Source organism: Stegodyphus dumicola, chromosome 8 (assembly GCF_044657685.1).
Source record: "Stegodyphus dumicola isolate Sdum_Otavi_A_Nest chromosome 8, ASM4465768v1".
Lineage (NCBI taxonomy): Eukaryota > Metazoa > Arthropoda > Arachnida > Araneae > Eresidae > Stegodyphus > Stegodyphus dumicola.
This window is the reverse complement of record NC_140775.1, coordinates 68078034-68098749: the sequence shown is the minus strand read 5'-3', so window position 1 is coordinate 68098749 and position 20716 is coordinate 68078034. Positions and strand designations below refer to the sequence as shown.

The 20716-nt window shown below is 34.1% G+C and overlaps 1 protein-coding gene across 19 annotated transcripts in view; it reads right to left on the bottom strand.

The window, feature by feature from the left end:
* Nucleotides 1-20716, bottom strand: part of LOC118191434 (uncharacterized) — a 587182-nt gene that overhangs the window by 265895 nt on the left and 300571 nt on the right. The gene's annotated exons all lie outside the window — the stretch shown is intronic.

The window sequence follows — 20716 nt, the reverse complement described above, 5'->3', positions numbered from 1 at the left end:
ACTTCTACGTGACTGAGAAAAAGAAAGTGATGGCAATCTACTTGTACAATACATTAGTGCAATAAGTATCCTTTATAAGTACCTTATAATGTTAACAGTACCTCGTGTATGCCTTATGTGCTCCCTTATACAGGGGAAATAGGAGGCTCTCAATGTGATTACATTCAGCAGCAAACAATTCAGCGCATGGTGTGGCCAGCTCGATCATCGGACCTGAATCCTATCGAGCATGTTTGGGATACTTTAGGAAAACGTACAACAGCTCTCAATCGCCCTGTTCAGACCCTTGCAAGTGCTTTGCAAAAGCAACGTCTATCACTTCTCCCGGAATTAATACACCGTATAACTGACAGCATCACACATCGCTGTATGTGCTGCGTTGCTTCTAGGTGAGATCAAAGTCCATATTGAAGGCAATTTTCCTATACCAAACTGAGACATCCGATTTGCTCATTTTATATATGTAAGAAAAATAAAGAATATGTAAAAGATTAAATTAACAGCGTAAATTAATTTCCCTTCTCTATTCTAAAAATAGCAACATCTATTTGCACTGCGTCATTTCGAGAAAAACCTATGTCATATTACGTAATTCTACTTACATATTTACTCTTACGTAATTCTGATGATTAAACTGAACTAAAACTCAAGCAGCCAATAATATTTTTAAAGCAATATTAACTATACAATCAAAATGCTTTAAAAACCAAAATTAACTCAGTCTGACTTGAGATTACTTTCATGTGTAACGGAAATTCATAATGTAAATCGAGTATCTGCAAGTCCAAAAGTGCTAACGTCAGTGAAAACGAAGTGTACCGCCATCTCTTAAATGTTCAGAAGAAAAAAAAAAAAAAAAGTTATCAAAGTGTGCTTGTTCTTCACAGAAGTGTTATCATCCAAACTGTGGCTACGATTGTAAAAGCGAATTCGTTAATTAATGCCTTCATGCTCTAATTTTCAAGATATTTACGGCTTCGTCAATCTATGTGCGCATATGCGGTGATTTAACAAGTGCAACGTCGTAACTGAACAGGGATATGAAAATGTGAAAAAAAAAATCGAATCAGATTTACTACGAGTGCTTAAAAATGAAATCTTGTGCCAGCCTTTCAAAATTAATCCAGGGTTTGTTTATTGTAGAATGACGAATGTTTTCCAAGTGCCAACGTTTCAAATCATTCCAGTGCTTTCAGGGTCATCGAACTGCATATCTTAATATGGCTCTTATGAGAATAAATTAGGTTGTTCTTTCCCAGTTATAGAATTAAATTTACAATTGAAGTAGGTGCCAGAAAATTGTTTTCGCTTCTGCTTTTGCGTAATTAAATCTCCATTGGGAACTGATTTTTGTTTTTAAATTGGATATTAAAAACCGTAACACTTTGATATGATGAAATATAATTTAATGGTATTAGAAATTTGAATTCTAATAATTTAGAAAAGTAAGTAAGTAATTCTTAGATTTTTAATTATTTTTAGGGAAGGCTGTTAAGTTTTTTTTATTTTTGAAATTTTGTTGAAAATTTTGAATACGAATTTTATAATTATTCTAAAAATGGAGTGGATGTAAAAAATTTGTAAGTTTAGAGTATGATGAGGATGTACTGGGTTCCTAAAACAGAGGCCTGTAATTACCTCTGTTCAGTTGTTCCTTTTACCCTCTTAATGTAAGATAATGTTGGAGGCTCTCATTTTATGTGTGTGATAATTTTTTAATATTATTATACTTTTTTTAATTGTGGAATGTATTAGTGCAGTTCTCAAAAGCCAGTTACCTTATGCAAGGCACGGAGGCCTTTACAAGTAACTGCCTAGGCACCCTGGGCCACCAGTGCAGACACACACACTGGTTAGCTCAAGAGGACAGCCCTACTGATGGATATGTTTGTTTAGAAGTATTGCGAGGCCTTCCAGTTTCGTGAAATCAGGAATTGTAAATGAAAGATAGTAACGGTGAAATCATAATTTATAAAACTGTTACTCCTATTATATTTATGGTATTAAAATATAATTTATCAGTATGGAAATTAGTATCATAAATATTTATGTGCATTACGTTTAATTTTAAGTAATGATTATGTAAAAGTTTTATGTTGTGATATTCTGTGATAACAAGAACCTTCCCTGAAGAAATATGATTATGTGAACTCTCAAAATAAAAAGACTTTTGGACTGAAATGCTGACAAATTCAATAGAACTCTAAAAATTTTTTATTTATTTTAAAAAATTGGTATTTATAAATTATACTTTTATAGAATCCAAATTTTATGATTTATGTTTTTCTTTTTCATTTGCTAGTGCTTTACGCTTTTTCTTTAAAAAGGCTTCTCTTTCGCTACGCTTTTTTCTTCTTGAAGGGGGAATACTCTTTCTTTGTTAGAACGCTATGTCGTATTAAAGTTTAAAGTCAGACGTATCTAATAGTTCAATTACTGAATAAGTTATTTGAGTAACTTCATCTGGAAAAATCATCTGCTCTAATTTAAAATAAAGATATGCTGTTAAAAGTGGAAAGTCCTTTTGTCCGTGGTTCAATCATCCCAGCTTCGTCAATCATCTGCCAAAACGTGTAATGGAATAGCCTCATCATTCACCCACGATGTGTTGGAATAACTGAAAAGATTACAGTTATTAATTAGCCGGTAGGATTAATTCATCGGGAAACTCTTCTACTACTGCCTTACACGCATTTCGCGGTGAAATTCGTTCAAGGACAGTGTGTGATCGTCTGATGTTTTTGCTTCTTTTCCGGTGATGCTTAAGTGCTTTCCCTCGTCTCCAAAGTTATGCGTTTTATCAAGTGCTTCTAAAGTGATTGATTTTAGTGTTTCAAATTGATGTGTATGCGAACTCTTAAATTCAAGATTTTTTGATTGGAATGCTAACACGCTCAAAAACGGCAAAAATGTCAAATGATAAGCAAGAATCCGTAGCTATTGTGGATACAGCGAAATTTCAATTCCCTATTTTTGACGGCACAAGTACAAATTTTCCAATAGACAAATATCTTCTACTGTTTGAAGAGAAATGTGTCGCAAAGAACATTCCAGAAAAGGAAAAGAAATTTGTTTTCTCAGAGTGTATTAGAGGAGAGGCTTTAGCCCTCTATTTACGTGATTGTTTAGATAAAGACTGGAACAACATAAAGGATATTTTCGAGACATACTTCACAACATCGGAATCTGTTACTTTTGGTGATTTTGTGTCTTTAAAATACGAGAAATTTAATAACATTGATGTTTATTTTCGTAATAAGTTGAAATTAGGAGCCAGCTTGAAACTAACAGAATCCACAATGGTGGGAGCACTTACGGAAGGACTTCCTGAGTCTCAAAGAATGCTATTAACAGTGCAAAAAATAGATACACCGAAAGACTGGATTACTCTTGCTAGGAAACTGTTTCCAGTTCAGATGCCGTTGGATGGTCTAGAAAATAGTAATTACCAATTTGTTTCTCCAAGGCAAACTGCTCCGAGGTGCTATTATCCCAGGCCAGTGCAAGCCACTCTTCATCAAAGTTTTCGTAGTGTGAGACCTTTTAATTATCAACAAGTGCAATACCGACCTCTACAGTATCCGTATCGGTCAATTCGATATCCACAATTACCCTGCTATTAATTATAACACGATTCCTAAAAGAGAAGTTAAAAAATGATATTACTTTAAAGTGAATGTCCAAATTGGACAGAACAAAATTCCCAGTATTATTGATACGGGATCGCAAATTAACATTTTACCCTTAAAAATTTTTAACAAAATTTGTGATAAATTTGCAATAAGAAAGAAAGAGCAGACAGACTGCAATGCGGCCAGGCCAAAGCATAGGGAGCAAGTGCGTAATGTTCAGGATGAAATCTCAAGTCAGACTAAGTTAGTTTTGGTTTTTAAAGCATTTTGATTGGATAGTTAAAACTGCTCTAAAATTATTATTGGCTGCTTGAGTTTTAGTTAAGTTTAATCACCAGAATTACGTAAGAGTCATATGACATAGATTTTTCTCGAAATGACGCAGTGCAAATAGATGTTGCTATTTTTAGAATAGAGAAGGGAAATTAATTTACGCTGTTAATTTAATCTTTTACATATTCTTTATTTTATTTACATATAGATATGCTAATTTCCATAACACCATAAGTGTCTGGTAATTTCTTTTCATGCAGTTTTGTACCTTACTATGTGCTGTATACTATGGTTCAGTTTCATTAAATTTTACATGTAACTTCTTGAGTAAGCCTCAATTTTTGTAATTTTTCTTTAATTAATGAAAATCACATAATTTTAAAATGCAGAAAATAGATTTATCCTGTAAAGCGAAAGCAAAGCTACATAAAACTTTGCACTAATTTTATTTAATAATCTCCTGTTTTAATAAGTAGTGCGTGTACACTACTTATTAAAACAGGCATCCATTGAAGTCTGCGAATCCCCATTAAATAGGCCTCTATAAATATAATTTGTAATGTTCAGTCGTCTTTCTAAACTCAATATTTATTTTTTGATGTTTAAAAATTACAAAATCTGATGTGTACACCACATGACTTCCTTGTACGGAATATTAAAATATACGCATTTTTGTTGCATTTTATTTAAACTTGGATTGGATTGAATTAAATTTACTTCGTCGATAGAGCATAAACCACAACAGAATAAATGCACTCTTTAAAATTCACTCTATTTGTTTACCATAGCGATACTCTGGCCCTAGGTTCACTTAACAGCGTCACATTTTATTCATTTTTTAACTTACAAACATATCGCCGGAACTATTACACAGAAGTGTAATTTTGGTGGCTCAGTGAGAATGAAGCCTAAAAGCGCATCACCATAAGAGTTTCCTAAGATGTCATTTTTTACCTTAAAGAAATCGGAGGAAGCTGGAGAAGGAGGATCCACAAACCAAACAGAGCGGAGCAAAGCGAGACATCATGAAAAGTCACTGTAATGTGGTGCCATCTGTCGAGTATAGATTTAACTAGTTCAGCCATCTTACATAAGGAGATGGAAAATTAAACATCCAAGCCGTCTGGAAGTTCAATTAAGCACAGTGCTAGCTTGAGTTTTTCCGCTGCAGTCTTCTTTTTCTTGAATTGCTCAACAAACGTAAGTAATCTGTTGACAATACCTTTCAGATTTAACAAATTTCTGACAAGTTCATGTCTGAGAGTTCAAGGGAATTTTCCGGTACGTTAGTCATAGCAGAAAAAACTTTCAGTGATGAAACAACTTTGTTACAGTCATCGGGCGGCGTAGGAGCTTTCAAATCCTACGCCGTAAGATTCATACGAATTTTACGATAAAATTCACAACCTTTAAAAAGAGAGGCCCCGTGATTTTCGCCATATAGGACACAAGTGGGTTTGTCATCTTTCGGAAGAGTACATGTATACGTAAGATTGCCTTTGCCACATCTTGGTTGATTATTACAAAAGATTTGTCCATGGCCAAAACATTGACATCTAAAATACATCATGTAGCTACGATTGCTACGGTATTTTCGGATACTCACTCTAAGATTTAAGAGTTTACGCTTCTTGTAAATGCTACGTCCAGTGTCATCTCTTTTTAAGGAGGCGAAGAAAACAGGTTGCTTGGTCACGACATCATTGGTTTTCTTAGTGAATTGAGTAACCTTCAAAACAAGATAACCAGCTTCACAAAGTACAGTTTTGATTTCATCAATGCTGGAATCTTCGGTTAATCCTCTGATCACAACTCTGATCGAAGTATCGGCTTTTGTTCTAGAAGTACTAAATTGAACTTCGTTTTTCATAAATACAGCTAAAGCTCCATCACTATTAAGAGCAGAATCAAAGGTAATGATGATTTTTTCTCTGTTAAGACTACCAGTAAAATTTTTGACACCGTTACTCGAAAACAAAGTTCTTATTTCTTTCTAAGTAACCTCCGATCTTGGACATATAATCGGTGGTAGTCTCTTCTTTTTACAGTCAGCAACAGAATCCTTAGGAGTTTCCAAGATGCGATCAGCTTTGGTTGATGGAACTTCCATGAAATCCATTTTATCATCTGAATCGAGAACAGAATTCAAAGCGTCGAATTTATTCGGCGTAGAAGTAGAATTTCTTCTCAATGGAGAGGTTACCTTCGTTGCAGGTTCAGATACTTAAGATATTAGTGATATTAGAACTGGTATGAGCTGTAAACCTTTTTGCACATTTCGAAGGTGTAATCCAAACGTTTTCTTCAGTAGATGCTTTATTACTTGTAGTAGCTAAGCTTGCACGCTTGAGAGGCTTCTTGTATTTCTTTCGTTTTCGAGAAAAAGAGTAATCAGTTTTACGTTCCAAATTCTGGGAAACATCAGAATTAGAGTTTTCCATCTTCTTAGCTTCAGAATCAATGAGATGAACCTTCAGAATCAATGACATTCAGACCTTCAATTTTTAGCATCTTTTTTAATTTAGGGAAAGCGAGCTGACGCTTGTCTTTAACCGGCTTGCCAGCCTTTAATGCATTTTGAAGATCACCAAGTTCTTTAAGCATCAGCTGTACAGGCTGTTTATTATCCATCGCCCATCGAAAAAGTTTCTTTCCAGGGAACTCAACATCAATTTCTAAAGTAGTGGTAGTCATGATGAATAAAAAAACAAAATTTTATGTAGAAAATTTGAAAAACATTGTAGATTTGAATTAATTATCACGCACATAAATATTAAACATGCAATCTTCTTCTTTGCATATATAGATGATTTTAATAATCCAGCTAGTATAATTTCACTGATACGGCTAATAATTCATAACATATGAAATGAATTTGTGTTTATTGCTTTAAACAGCTTATTTTTTCATTTAACAGCAGCATAAATTTGAAAGAAAAAGTTAAATATTTTAAGCGGCATTTAATCAGAAAAGTAGTTAGTGACTCTGACTTCCGTACCGAAAGACCCGGATTCTAATCCCGGAGAAGGCATGGATTTTTGTAAATGTATAATGTCTGTGCGGCATATGGGCGCTGTAAATATGCAGTAAGCCAAGAGATCGGTGGTAGGGGTGTAGGATTCCTCACTGTGTAATTCTAAGTTACAGTTGAAAGTGAAGAATCTTAAGATTTAGTAAGAGAATAATAGCTTGAGTTCGTGAGACAGTGAATAAACTTGGAAAGGGTTAAAAGACCATTTATTATTCAAAATAAGATTTAAGAGAATTCCGTCTTGGAGTTGTACAATAAAGCCGACACTTGAGCTTGAACTTAAAGAGACTAAGAATTAAACTAAACTAATCTTAACTAAAGAGATAGAGCCGAAACTATTAAAATTCTAACAGAGTTGGCCCCTTAACGCTAACTGACTGCGAAGCTATCAAGAGCCTAAAGTACGGCCGAGCGTAATAATAGCTTACGAGAGAGTATCCTAAAAAGGCGGACGCGTGCTAGTCAGAATATCTGGTATCTCTCTCACTAAGACTGTAGAACTTCGCGGTTAAATACCGCTCTTCCTCATTAGCATTCAGATGTGATTCTAAAACTACGTTCTGGCCAGAAGTGGTAAATTAAAATTAAGAAGCGATAGGAAAGGAAGTTTAACTCAAAATTTAACTGTTAACAAAAATTAACGTAATCCTTACATAGGAAGAGCTGCTTTCTTTCAAAATCGGAGAGGGGTGGCTACAGAGCAAAATCGTACTATCACATGTATGGTGCCCAAGGCTCTAGCCAACGACAGGCGTCATTTTGACTCCTTACCACGATGAATTTCGTGGACTTGCTCTGATTTCAGACAAACGAGATTAATCACAACAACAACAAATACTTTACGCTTTATTTATATAGAAAAAGAAGAGATAGTACTCAATTTAATTTTACATAATCCGAAATACATGGACTTTTATAATAAAAGACAAAATGTTCTAACCGATTTTTTTACGTGGGTTTGAACTTAATGACAATGTTCAAGTTCTCTTGTAAAAGATAACTTAGTTTCTCTATTTCTAATATATATTTTTCTATTATTTGCAGTGTACTTTTGTTTTGAATACTGCTTTAATTCGCACAAATTAAATGAGCGTATTCTCCTGTTTAAATTTATCGAAGATACAAATAAATTGTTATTAGTGTTTTTCTGTTAATCAAAATCTGGATTATTTCTCTTTCTTTAATTTTATTTTAACTGCCTTATAATTAACTCTGTCTGTAAGTGAACTGTGGCGTCATTCTCGGTATTTGCTTGATTAGTCGGGAGTTGACGGTATTTTACATTTTTCAAATAAATTAATAAAATATTTTGCACAGTGGCTTTAGTAAATTAAACACATTATATCGTTCTCAATTATGTAAGATCTAGACTGAATAATATGAAAAAGTTAAAAAGTACTTTTAAAATGATGCATATTATTTTAGTTAAGTTGTAAAGATTTTTTTAATTGACCAGTTTGAAATTTCATGAGCTGCTTTCTGTGTTTCAATCGGACTTTCCGATGTCTAAGATCTATAAAATTAGTTTTACATTATTTTTTGAACGAAATGGTTAGTAATCTAAAATAATTTAAATTCGGTCTCAAGCATACACTCTTCATCTTTGTAACCTCCGCAGCAGATAAACTTGATTACTCTTTTATATGTTTTTATCAGCAGCTATATAAACTATTATTTGTGATAATAATTTATGTAATCAGAAATCATGAACATATTTCCGCATTTTTCATCAGTATTAGTTTAGATAAAAGTGATGAAAAATCTGGAAAGAACTTTATTAGTGCAACCCTAAATTTTTAAAAATCCATTTAAAATTCTGAACCGTGGATGCACGAAACTATGGGAATCGATAAAACGCTTCAAAATTATTCTCCTAGCTATGCAGGCAGAGCAGATATCTTTGGTGCGATGAAAATGCATGTTTCCAAATATCCATCTCTATGGTGTAGCTCTTTAGAATACCTCAATGATTTGGAATCAGATTCCAGTCTTGTAACAACATATAAGCAATCTAATAAATTCAGTCAAACCGAGAATAATGTGCGAAAGTACTAAAATTGATGCCTTGTTATAAAGAATGAAAATATATATATATCAACAGAGCAGGGGGGGGGGGCTATATCCGGGCTGCAGGCCAAATGCAGTTCTTATATCATGAAATCCTGTGCAAGGAGATTTTTCATTTATTTTCTATCTGATTTTGTAAGTAAACTACCCAAATCAGTAGCACGAGAGCGCACCTATATCTACAGCGTGTATGCACATGCTAAGCGGTCAATCTAAGCTAAAACTTCTAGTTTTTCGTGTACATTTAATATTTCACTATTTGGTCAGCGAACCATTGTGACCTCGTGTTCACCGCCTGGGACTAATTTAAATTTAAAAAATGAAACTGAATGTATAAAGTAAACTTAATTGTAATATTCATTTTAAATTTCTACCGGAGTGGAATGTTTTCTCCCGCCCCGTAGCGTCCTGGCAAACAATAGAGGGAGCGCAAAAGATCGGCACACAAGCACCATCGGCACTTTGCAACGGCCCTCCCCGCATGATGAACTAAAAAAGATCTTTTTGGCCTGAGGTTAAAAGCATTTGCCCACCCTTGGTCTAAAGTAGTGATCTTCAAACTGTGTTCCCAGGCTTAGAGTCAAAAGAAAAAGTATAAAGTTATAAAGCATTCATACTAATTGATTAATGTTTATTAAATACAAAACATATATTTTACTTTAAAAATACTAAACACAGAAACATATATTTAGTCACAGATTAATTTTAAAACTTAATATATGATCATCATAAGCCGAACAGAATGAGGTGCAATGCTTTGCAAAACTAAACAGTTTTAGAACACTGTAGACAATCTAACGGAAAATAAACTGATTTTGACAATGTTAAAAATTATATACGAAGCACCATTTCAATTGAAGAAAACTATAAGAGGCTATTTTTCAGAAGAAAAAAATCCCCCATCCCCCAATGGCTGTCACTTGCCTATAACGGCATTGGCCACTACTAAGGAAAGAAGTGGGGGCCCTTTTATTGCGAAGGCACCTAATAGGCGGCCACCGCTACCTTTCCATGAAGGAACAAACAATTTTGCATCCATGTCATCTCCAGGATTCGAACCCAGGCCCTTCGATATCGCAATCAGGCTCCCCTAACCGTTATACCGTCTGGGCGGCCTGAAGGAAAAAAACTAAGCATGACTGGATAAAAAATTTATTCAAGTACAGTACAATTCCAATTATCCGAATGGGTTTCAAAGTTTCACAATCACCTGAAGAAGAGAAGGAAAAGGAAAAAGAAGCTCAGGAAAAGGAAAGAAAAGAGGCAGGAGAAGATGAGTATGATGCGTCACTTGAGGAATTAAGAAACATTCCTTCAAAAATTCCTGGATGTTCAAAAGAGTGCTGAGGATACAGCAAAATGGATAGTGTGTGATTCGTCAGACCCTAAGTTTCAAATTCTAAATGATGAACTTATTGAAAGTGTGAGAGAAGAAAGTGTCGAGAATATGATCTTAATGTCGAAGTTGAAGTAGACACGGGACCATAAGCTAGTGAAGCATTTGCCGGCCTCGAAACTGCGCTGAAGTGGATAGAGTGTCAGCCCGAGTGTGACCACATGCAACTTCTCATTCATTGTCAAGCGGAAGCGCGACTTGGCTGCCCGAAAACGCATGAAGATAGTTAAACAGCTTATTTTGACCAGATGTTCAGCAAACAATATCTTTCAGCACTTGTATGTACTGTACAATATGCTAGATAACATGTACGTATAAATGTTGTCTTTTCATTTTAATTTAAAACCTCTTTTCTTTAAAAATAGTTTTTTTTTTTCATTCCATTTTCAACATACAGAACATACAATAATTAATTAAAGTGTTCGTAGACCCTTTCTTCGGAAAAATCCAATTATCCGAATGGGGTCGGTCTCAACTGATTCGGATAAATGGATTTCTACTGTACTACGATAAAGCAGAAGACCTGCCTGGAAAGTGAAAAACTTATAGACATGTCAGAAAAGATTCGACGTTAAAATCTAAATTTCAGGAAGAGCAACTCCTAAAACTTTGGTTGTAGATTCATTCAAAATACCCAAAATTTCTCACACAGCTGGAAACATTTTAATCCCATTCGGAAGAACGGAAATTAAAAGTGTGAAAAATCTTTCTCAACGTATATAGCAACAAAATATAGAAACAAATTAAACGTAGAATATGGAAAAGCAAGCAAGCAAAGCAGCGCATTTTTTTCAACAGAAGCGTGGGAGAGGGTTAAAAGGTTCGGTTGTCCCTGAAATCTTTAATCTGATACATATAATATACTTACATTGCTGCATATTACGTAAGATGGCGTGAAACGGATTAATTTTGAAATAACGCAGTTTAGATTGGTATGTTATAAATAGTAACTATTTTTAGGTCAGAAAAAGGAAATACCTAAATTAAAATAAAGGGGCTATTTGCTAATTAAAATTAGAAGTCTGCTTTTATATTTCTTATCTTACACAGACAAACACACATACACATACTATTATTATACAAAATTATTTTATTATAATTATACAAAATTATTATAAATATACAAAATTATTTTATTATAATTATACACAATTATTATTATAAATATACAAAATTATTTTATTATAATTATACACAATTATTATTATGATTATACACAATTATTATTATAAATATACAAAATTATTTTTAGTATTCAAAAATAATTTTGTAATTATATGTATATATATATATATTTTCAAGCCGTATGTACCTGCCAAGTTATTATAGTATGTTTCTGAGCAAGAAATTCATTTCTATAATTATTTTCGACTAGTAAACAGCAAAGATATCAGAAGACACCGAATTATATAATATGGCTTTGTTTGCAATTGCAGGCATCTTCGAGTTCCATTTCTAGACCTACGTATAGCCGAGACTCTGAAATTTCTAAAAATTGTTTTCTTCATCATTATCATAAATAAAAATGTTTACTGAAGCTAACATTAGTTGAATTTATTTTCAGCTCATGAAAGAAAGGTTGTACCTAAACCTTCAGTGCGCAATTTCTATGCTGCAATTTATATGTTGACTGAACAGCCAGCCTTTCGAGATACTACGTACAAGGTTAAGAATTACGGAGTCACCCCCAGGAGTATAAATATTTTGCTACCATTTAGATTATTTATTCAAGAAAGCATTAAACAAACCACATATTAAAACTAACAAATGAAATTAAATCTGTTTTTTAGAAAAGGAAAATATTAAAAATCCATTTTTAAAAAAAAGAAGGCAATTCCTCTTAAAACAATCTGTCTTTTTTTTTTTTTTTTTTTTTTTAGAAAGTAAATAAAAAAATATTCAAAACAAACTATACGAATAACATAAATCTCAGTGCTGCAGGAATTCTCAGGTGACTCATTTTGTCTGTAAAAGTCAGACGTCTGGACTTAAGTACACCCAAATGGAAACATTTTACTATACTTCAGGAACAGATAAATAATAAGCTGTAATTTTCTGAATATTGAAATATACAAGAACTGGAAAACCGCTCTCTTTATGATTGCAATTGATTGCGATCCCAAACACATTCCAAGAATTTGTAACTGTTTCACGCTTGGTAAAAAAGAAGTTATAATATTTAAGAACGATGATATGATTACCAAAAAAGGAAAATTCATCACATTCTCCTAAGAAGCAATATGGGTTATGTTGGAACTAATAATATGCTTTCGCGATATTTATATAAACTGTACGAAAATAATGGCAAAAACAACATAGCTAATTTACCTTTTTAATTACGGCATCAAAGTACAGGCGATACGAGTATATACTATTTTCTGATGAAATTTTTTATTTATAACCTTATAGTTTTAAAATATCCAGTAAATAAAATCTGAACTCACAAATTACTCTCAAATCTTCTTTATACCTCGGAAATTACGTTTTTATGTTTAAACCAATCGGTTTCTTCGAGATAAAATGAGGGGAAAAAAGAAAACAGATATTCGTGATATGATTCAGTTTAACGTTTGAACGGTAACATAAATTGTGAATTTTGCAGTATAAAACGTGCGAGTTATCAAATTCAATACTTTTCTTTATAATCAGAGATACAGTCTTTAACTTGGGGAAAAGTCAGAGCTTTAAGATTTTATATTACGCCCATTTACACATACATACACGTTTCGAGAGCATTTGGGCTCAGGCCTTTTTGGGCTAAAATATTTAAAAACAGCATATCTTTAGAATTTCCGATAGGCAATCTCGAGTGCTAGAGATAAAACATATTTTATTCTGTACAGTGTGCAGCCACTGCTCACTTTGAAATCGTTCAGTTTCTTAATCAAAAATTCGTTAAAATTTTCCAAAATATGAAACAAATACTAAAACAAATTTGAAACTCAAAATTCAAGCTTCAAGGTGCCCATATTCGAGTGACGACTACGTTATTGAAAATTTGATGGCTCTAGGTATCATTGATTTTTCACAATGCGAGAAACATACATATATTTATGCACATTCTTCATTATTTAACATGTTTAAATAAAATGCAGGGCGACAGTATTTGGTGGCAAAAATTTGAAAAATGATACAACCGTTTCTAGTGATTCCACACAAAATGTTGTTTCAAGACTAATAGCAATTCTGGGCTAACACCCATTTGGACTGAAAATCAATCTTCATGTTGAGTACTTATTTAGTATGGTTCAAACTAAGTATGTAAATATCAAAGAACAGAATATGTAAATGAATGAAAATATCATATCCTGTGACAAAATAGTAGATGCTACAACACGTTTAGAATTAATACCGAAAAGCAAAAATTGAACGCAAAAGGAATTTTGAGAGAACTGGTTGTGTGACACTCCTAAGCTCGTTGAAAAAAAAATTAATCCAAAGGTTTTCATGTTCAAAAAGAATATTGGTAAACAGAACTTGAATGCAGAGGCAATTTTCACACAGAATGTGACTGCATAAAACTCCTACCCTAATTGAAAAAAATCTGAGAATCCAAAAGGTTCTCAGAATTTCTTTAATTCGTGGATAGCCTTGGTGAATCAAGATATTCTCGTAACGGTACTGCACTAGATGAAACATAACTAAAAATATTTTGCTAGTGGGGTTAAGTAAAAATAAATAAAATAAATATTTTACACCACAAAAGCTAAATGTATAAAGAGAACTACACCATTTAATAAGTAAATGATAAGACAAACTAGAACCCCCTACTGAATCATGAGTTGCATACTTTAGTTATAGTTTACTTATTATTTATTGTTATTTTAAGTATTATTTCCATCATTAGCAGTGACATCAGTATCTTAGTTAATATGATTCAAAATGGCGAAGAGAGAAAAAGGGGGTGTAGAGAAAAAATGTATATAGCATGGATGCACTCAGCTGATCAATGTTTTCGAAAAGAGAGTAATCGAAAACAGTCTGAGAGAGATGGTTGAAAAGCAAAAAAAGTTTAGTTCTTTCTCTGTCCAATCAACAATAATATTAACGCATAAAAAATTATTCGAGACACATCATTGGTGATTAGAAACATGGACTGAACGTTGGAGAGGACACAGGTACTTTTGTTGGTTATTCGATTCGTTATATAATCGCGGGCTTACTAGTATATAACATAAAAACTAATATCTTCTCAGTTGAATTTAAAAGTACGTATTATTGTAAATTTTTGTAAATACATATATCTTCTGTAAATAGATAAATTTCTATAAATAGATTCAGCAAATAGGATGCATCTGATTGATGATTGTTAAAATAGCCAGTATTGTTTTATTTATTTATTTGTTGAATTTCTGCATTTAAGTAAAACATTTTAGTTGTGTTTTTGTGTGCAACTGAATAGGTGGCCATGTAATATAAGCACATGCGTATTGCAAAGAATTCTTGGTTTTGTGATTCTTAATCCAACAACATTTAAATTGTGAAAATAACTCAACTAGAATCCAGGATATGAACAAAACTCCTCCTAATCGGCGTTGGCAACAAAAATTGTCGCCAAGGTGGCAAGATTTGATAATTTTCTCAAACTTTTGGGAAAATCGCATTTTTGAAGCTCCAGGATCACAGTGTGTGAATTTTGTTTCACTGAAATTAATAAAACTTTAAAGATAGGATGATAAAAAAGGATATTAACATAAAACTGGGAAAAATTACAAAACATAACACAAGCTGTTGGGTATACCCATTACGATATTGAATTACGTAAATGCAATACAGTTGATATTTTGGACATCGCTGCACTGAAAGTTTTGTATTTTTATGTAACTAAGTTTGGTTTGGTTTATTTAATTATGGCAAAGCACACTAGGGCTATCTATCTGCCTAAGGGGCGGGATGCCTTCGTGGAGGACTTTGTAAGGGAAACTGGCTCGTATACACGTTACACATGGGAAAAAACCACGAAAACGCCCATGCAGCCAGCCCGTTTGCGGGATTCGAACCTCGGACCGAACTACCAGTGTTCAGCGACTTTACCGCTCGGCCGCTTGGTGGGCCTTTATGTAACTAAGATAAACATGTGGGATTTGATTTTGCTAGTATATTGGGAGTTTGATTCTTATTATGAGAGGATATTGGTTACAGGTGATGTAATGAACAATGTATAATATACTAGATGAACAATGCACAAAAAGGCACAATGCACTTTTCTGGTAAAGATGATACTACTTTTATCTACAAAATACTTTCATACTTATGATAATCGCTTTAAGCAGAAAGAATATTTATACATGATTTACTGCTTAAAACACAGAGTGTAACTAATATAAATTATTGAGAGTTTAAAAAAAGCTTAATGAAAGAAACTTTGCAACATTAACTATAAGCAATACTTCCACAATTACATAATACCACAAATAAATTCCAGCTAACGAATAAAAACCAGAAGGAATCGAATTCTTTGAAGTTGTCCATATCGATTGGTCGCATTATTATCGATAAATGATTAGGCAGAGAAGAGGAAGACTGTCTGGCACGTTAACAACTTCAGAAATTACTTTCGGATAAGGACTTAATAGATCAGATGCCCCATCGACCGTCATCGTAAACAGTAATGACAGCAATCGCTTCTCGATCATCATGGTGATTAGGCTGATAGTCCTTGCGTGCTTTGCTTCAAAGTGTTCACGACGGTGAATAGTAAGATTAACACAATTAACACTGCACTAAATACAATAATTATTAATCCACAGAAGAAGAGTTTAACAATACTTGGAAACTGAAGAAAAAGAGCATGATGAATAAGATGTAACAGTCCAATTTCAAATATACCAATATTTGTGAAAATTGCGACACCATGAAGGAATTATCGGAAATGAATGAAATTTATTCTGTATATAACTGATAGTGGTACAAATAAATGATCACGTTTACAAGATTAAAAAAAAAAAAAAAAAAAAAAAAAAAAAAAAAAAAAAACGAACGTTGAAAATCAGTACTTTGTGTATCCGCCACGATGAGCGATGAAAGTCTGTTCACGTTGTGGCATTCGATTATACAGGTTCTGAATGTAATCCTGGAGTATAATACTCCATATGCCTTCGACGTGATGCCAAAGTTCACTCTTAGTGTGTGCCTCACCAGCTGTAGGAGCCAGTCGCCGAACGATGAAATCCCAGACATGCTCAATGGGTGATATATCCTGAGAAGAAGCAGACCATGGAAGAAGCGAAACCTGTTGTGTCCTAAAAAGAAGGCTTGCGCAGTCTGAGAAACACGTGCACTGGCATTATCCTGCTGAAATATAGCGCCCGGAATGCGTCGAAGAATGGGGAGGACCTCTGGCTCCGCAATTTCTCTTAGGTAGCGATCACTATTGAAGTTGCCCACAGTCTACACTAGATGGGATCAACAATTATACATAATATCTCCTCGCACCATGATGCCAGGCGTTTGTGCGGTATGAGGTTGGATAACACACTGTCGAAGCAGACATTTGCCTCTGTAACGTCTGATGCGTAATTTTCCATCAATGTATTCCAGATTGTAGCGAGATTCATCGGAGAATATTACTTGTTGCCACGCACTGTATTGTTGTGCCCACTGAATTCGGAGGCGTCTGTGATTCGACAGGAGAATCTTGCGTAGAAGAACTCTGCACGCATTTCATTCTACAGAAGACGGTGACGAACAGTAGGCAACATAACGTTTGCAGCCGTGCTCCAGCGTTGCACTAACGAAGAATTATAACAAACAATATGTAGACGTTCGTTGGTACTAACACACGAGAGGACGCTGTACGATCCGTACGCCATGCGGATGAGGTGTCTGTCGTCCCATGCCGTTGTGCTACTGTGGGCCCCACTGTCAGGATTTCTCCTTGTCTGGTTCTCCTCCGTCCATTTCTCCTAAACATGCATCAATCACTATTATGGCATTACGCTGCGTGCTAGCTGCGATTGCTCGATTAGAAAGTCCACTCTCTCGCCTAGCAACGATGCGGCCTCGTTCGAACTTCGTTAATTGTTGGTATGGCCCCTCCGCTGTTAACCAAATAACCATTGCAGTCTTTTATATACATGGAACAAGCGAGCGGTTCTCATTCCACGTATAAGCAATCGCTTTGCAATTCTAATCATTTGCATGTCTTAACTCACTTTAGATTTCCTTAAGTTTGGTTCAATTTGCATAGTTCCTTCATGGTGTTGCTATTTTTATAAATATTAGTAGAATCTTGTTTAAGTTTCAATCTAACTATCAGACTAGTATTATAGAATTAATGATAACAGAAAATATCGAGTGGAGGCTATTAAGCAGAATTAAAAGAATGGCTTAGCTCTATTTTTCAATTAGAAGTTTGTAGAGACATTAGGTATTTTTTTTTCGGGGGGGGGGAAGCAGGAGACTTGAAAAATGAGCAACGCCATCGCCGGGAATCGAACCACGGACCTGTGGAATACACACCCAGCGTGCAGACCACCACACTACGAAGGCATTCTAAGAAGGCGGGAGAAATACCTTATATACTCCCCCTCTTAAAGGGCGACTGGGGTTTTAGGGGACACAGTCGTCATATCCTGGTGGTGGAGAATCATCATCCACCACTGTTTTAGTTCGCGAGCCACTGTAGAGAAGTTACGTATTTTTTGGAAGCAGCCGTGTTGAAAAATGAGCATCGCCTTCATCGGGAATCCAACCACGGAGCTCTGGAATACGCGCCCAGGGTGCAGACCACCACACTACGAAGGCATGCTAAGAAGGCGGGAGAAATACCTTATAAGTTCATGCACATTATAAAAAAATAGAAATTGTTTATCTATGAAAGCAAAGTAAGCTAGACCCATTTGCCTCAAGAAAGCAGCTTCATAAAATGGATCTTCGATGGGATATGAGCTGTATTCTCATTATACATATGGAAATCAACTAAAATTTTCATATTGCGCAATCCGTTTCACTGATAATAGGAAGCGGGAAAACAAAATAGTTCCTGTTTGTTCAATCATATAGAAAGAATAGCAACAATTTAAAAGTAGCATTATTTGTCTCAGCAGTAAATGATAAAGAAAAAAAGAAAATCTTAATTTAGTTAATGCATCGTCTCATATTAATGACGACGATATTTCACTGGCCACTTTTAAACTCCAGCAATATATAAACTCGCATTTGATTTTGAAAGTAAGTAATTCGTGAAATTTTTCATTTTCAGTAATAATTGAATGTTTCGATACGCTTTCTTTCCAAACTCTCCCATTTCTAAGAACACATATTTCATTCATGAGATACGTATAACCTTAAAACGTAGTTCCTAAGATGCATAATAATAATGTATTATGGGTATACTACTAACCTCACATCAAATTAGAACCAAGAATGAGCTAGATAAATAGCGGCTGCAAAGTAAAGGTAACCACAACAGTCTATTTAAGTTAGATCAAGAAGAGGATCTTTATATCTATAAATAGCTATTATTCTTGGGTAGTAAATTTCTGCAAGGTGTGTGTGTGTGTGATTATGGCAAAGCCTCGAGGGCTATCTGCCTAAAGGGAGGGATACCTTTCGTGGAGGACTTTCTAAGGGAAACTGGCTCGTATACACGTTACACATGGGGAAAACCACGAAAACGCCCATGCAGCCAGCCCGTTCGCGGGATTCGAACCTCGGACCGAACTACCAGTGTTCAGCGACTTTACCGCTCGGCCGCTGGTGGGCAATTTCTGCAAGGTATGTGTATTTTAGTTTCAGTATCATCACATTAGATGCAAAAATTTTAGTTACAGTCTACATTTCTATGTTTGTGTTATTGTTAAAATGAGTTAATTTACGTTTTGTTAAGAATGAAAACTCGATAGAGACTAAGTCCGACAGAATAATAATTTTGAAATAAAGGATAAGTATTACAAAAGGCATTGTTTGATAACTGAATCCAATATAAACTTACAGAACTGTTGCATGAACAGACACAGTCTTATAAACAGATATGAAATAAATGCTTTCGCATATTTTAATTTATACGAAAACGAAGGTGCTATAAGATTTTTTGTGTGTAAATAACTTACAAAAACAAACTCTTCTTAAGTTAACTTAGGTTAATTTAGAAAGAATATGACAAAAATCTCTCTTCATCAAGGAATAAAAATATTTCATTCAACATTACCCTTTACATAACTATGCCTTTTATTAATCGCTATAATTTTAAAATAATCAAAAGAGAAAAAATGAACAAAAAATTACTAACATAACTAAAAGTTACTAAATAGGAGGGGAAAAAAGACAGCGTTTACTTGAACAGAACATTTACCAAAATATGAAGCTCAAAACACAGCGAAGAGATTTGAACCAACGCGTTATGGATTTGCTCAATTTGTGAAGCTCATTCTCTTAAACAAATCATCCACTTTTTATGATGTTATCATATGTTTTTCTGTACATGTACATCATATTTACCAATTTTCGTCCCATTCAGATAGCTCCTTCTTGTTGCGTCGTTTTTTTCCTTGTCTTAGAGTGTCTTATATAAGCAATCGTTTACTGATATTTAACTGAAATACTTGCACGGCTTATTAAATTATACACATTTTTTGCTGCACTTCATTTAAACCTATTTTCTCGAATTTTGTTCGAGCTATATTTTTTATTCAATCTATTCAGTTCTCACTTCGCGGCAAGACAAAAACACATAAATCTCAAAATTTCTTCATTAAGAATCGTATAGAAAACCTAAAACACCAAATATAATTTAAAAACAATTAAAATTAAAGTTCATACGCAAGAACAAACAATTTATCCAACGGATAGAAAGATAAAAATTTTGGTGCACAAAAATGTTCGCCCACACTGGGCAAGAAACTCTGAAGTTTGTTCACCAACTGACTTAATTCACTATACAACTAAGAGTTTCAAATAGAAACAAATAGCCGCCAATTTAGGCCTAGCAGGACTCACACTTTAAATTGTTTATAATTCTACAGCTACTGCATACAGATTAACTAAATGCAACCGGAACGTAAGACAACATAATTCAATCACTTTTAAAGCAAAAAAAATTGCAGAATTTACCAACATATAAGAATAAAAAGACAGAGCTCACTCAGTCGGGTACGAGGATGAGTAAACATTCTCTGTAAACTCAGAATCACAAAGCATAAAACATTGCTCCTATTCCATCCTCATTCAGCACAGTCAAAAGTCTTGACAGGGTCTCTTTAATAACCACAGGTCACAATTACCTATTCCCGCAGTAACTTTATAGATTCCGCTACCAATTTTAATATTCAATAGAGATTTTTGGCTAGGCCTAGCGACAATAGAATGCTCTACTGA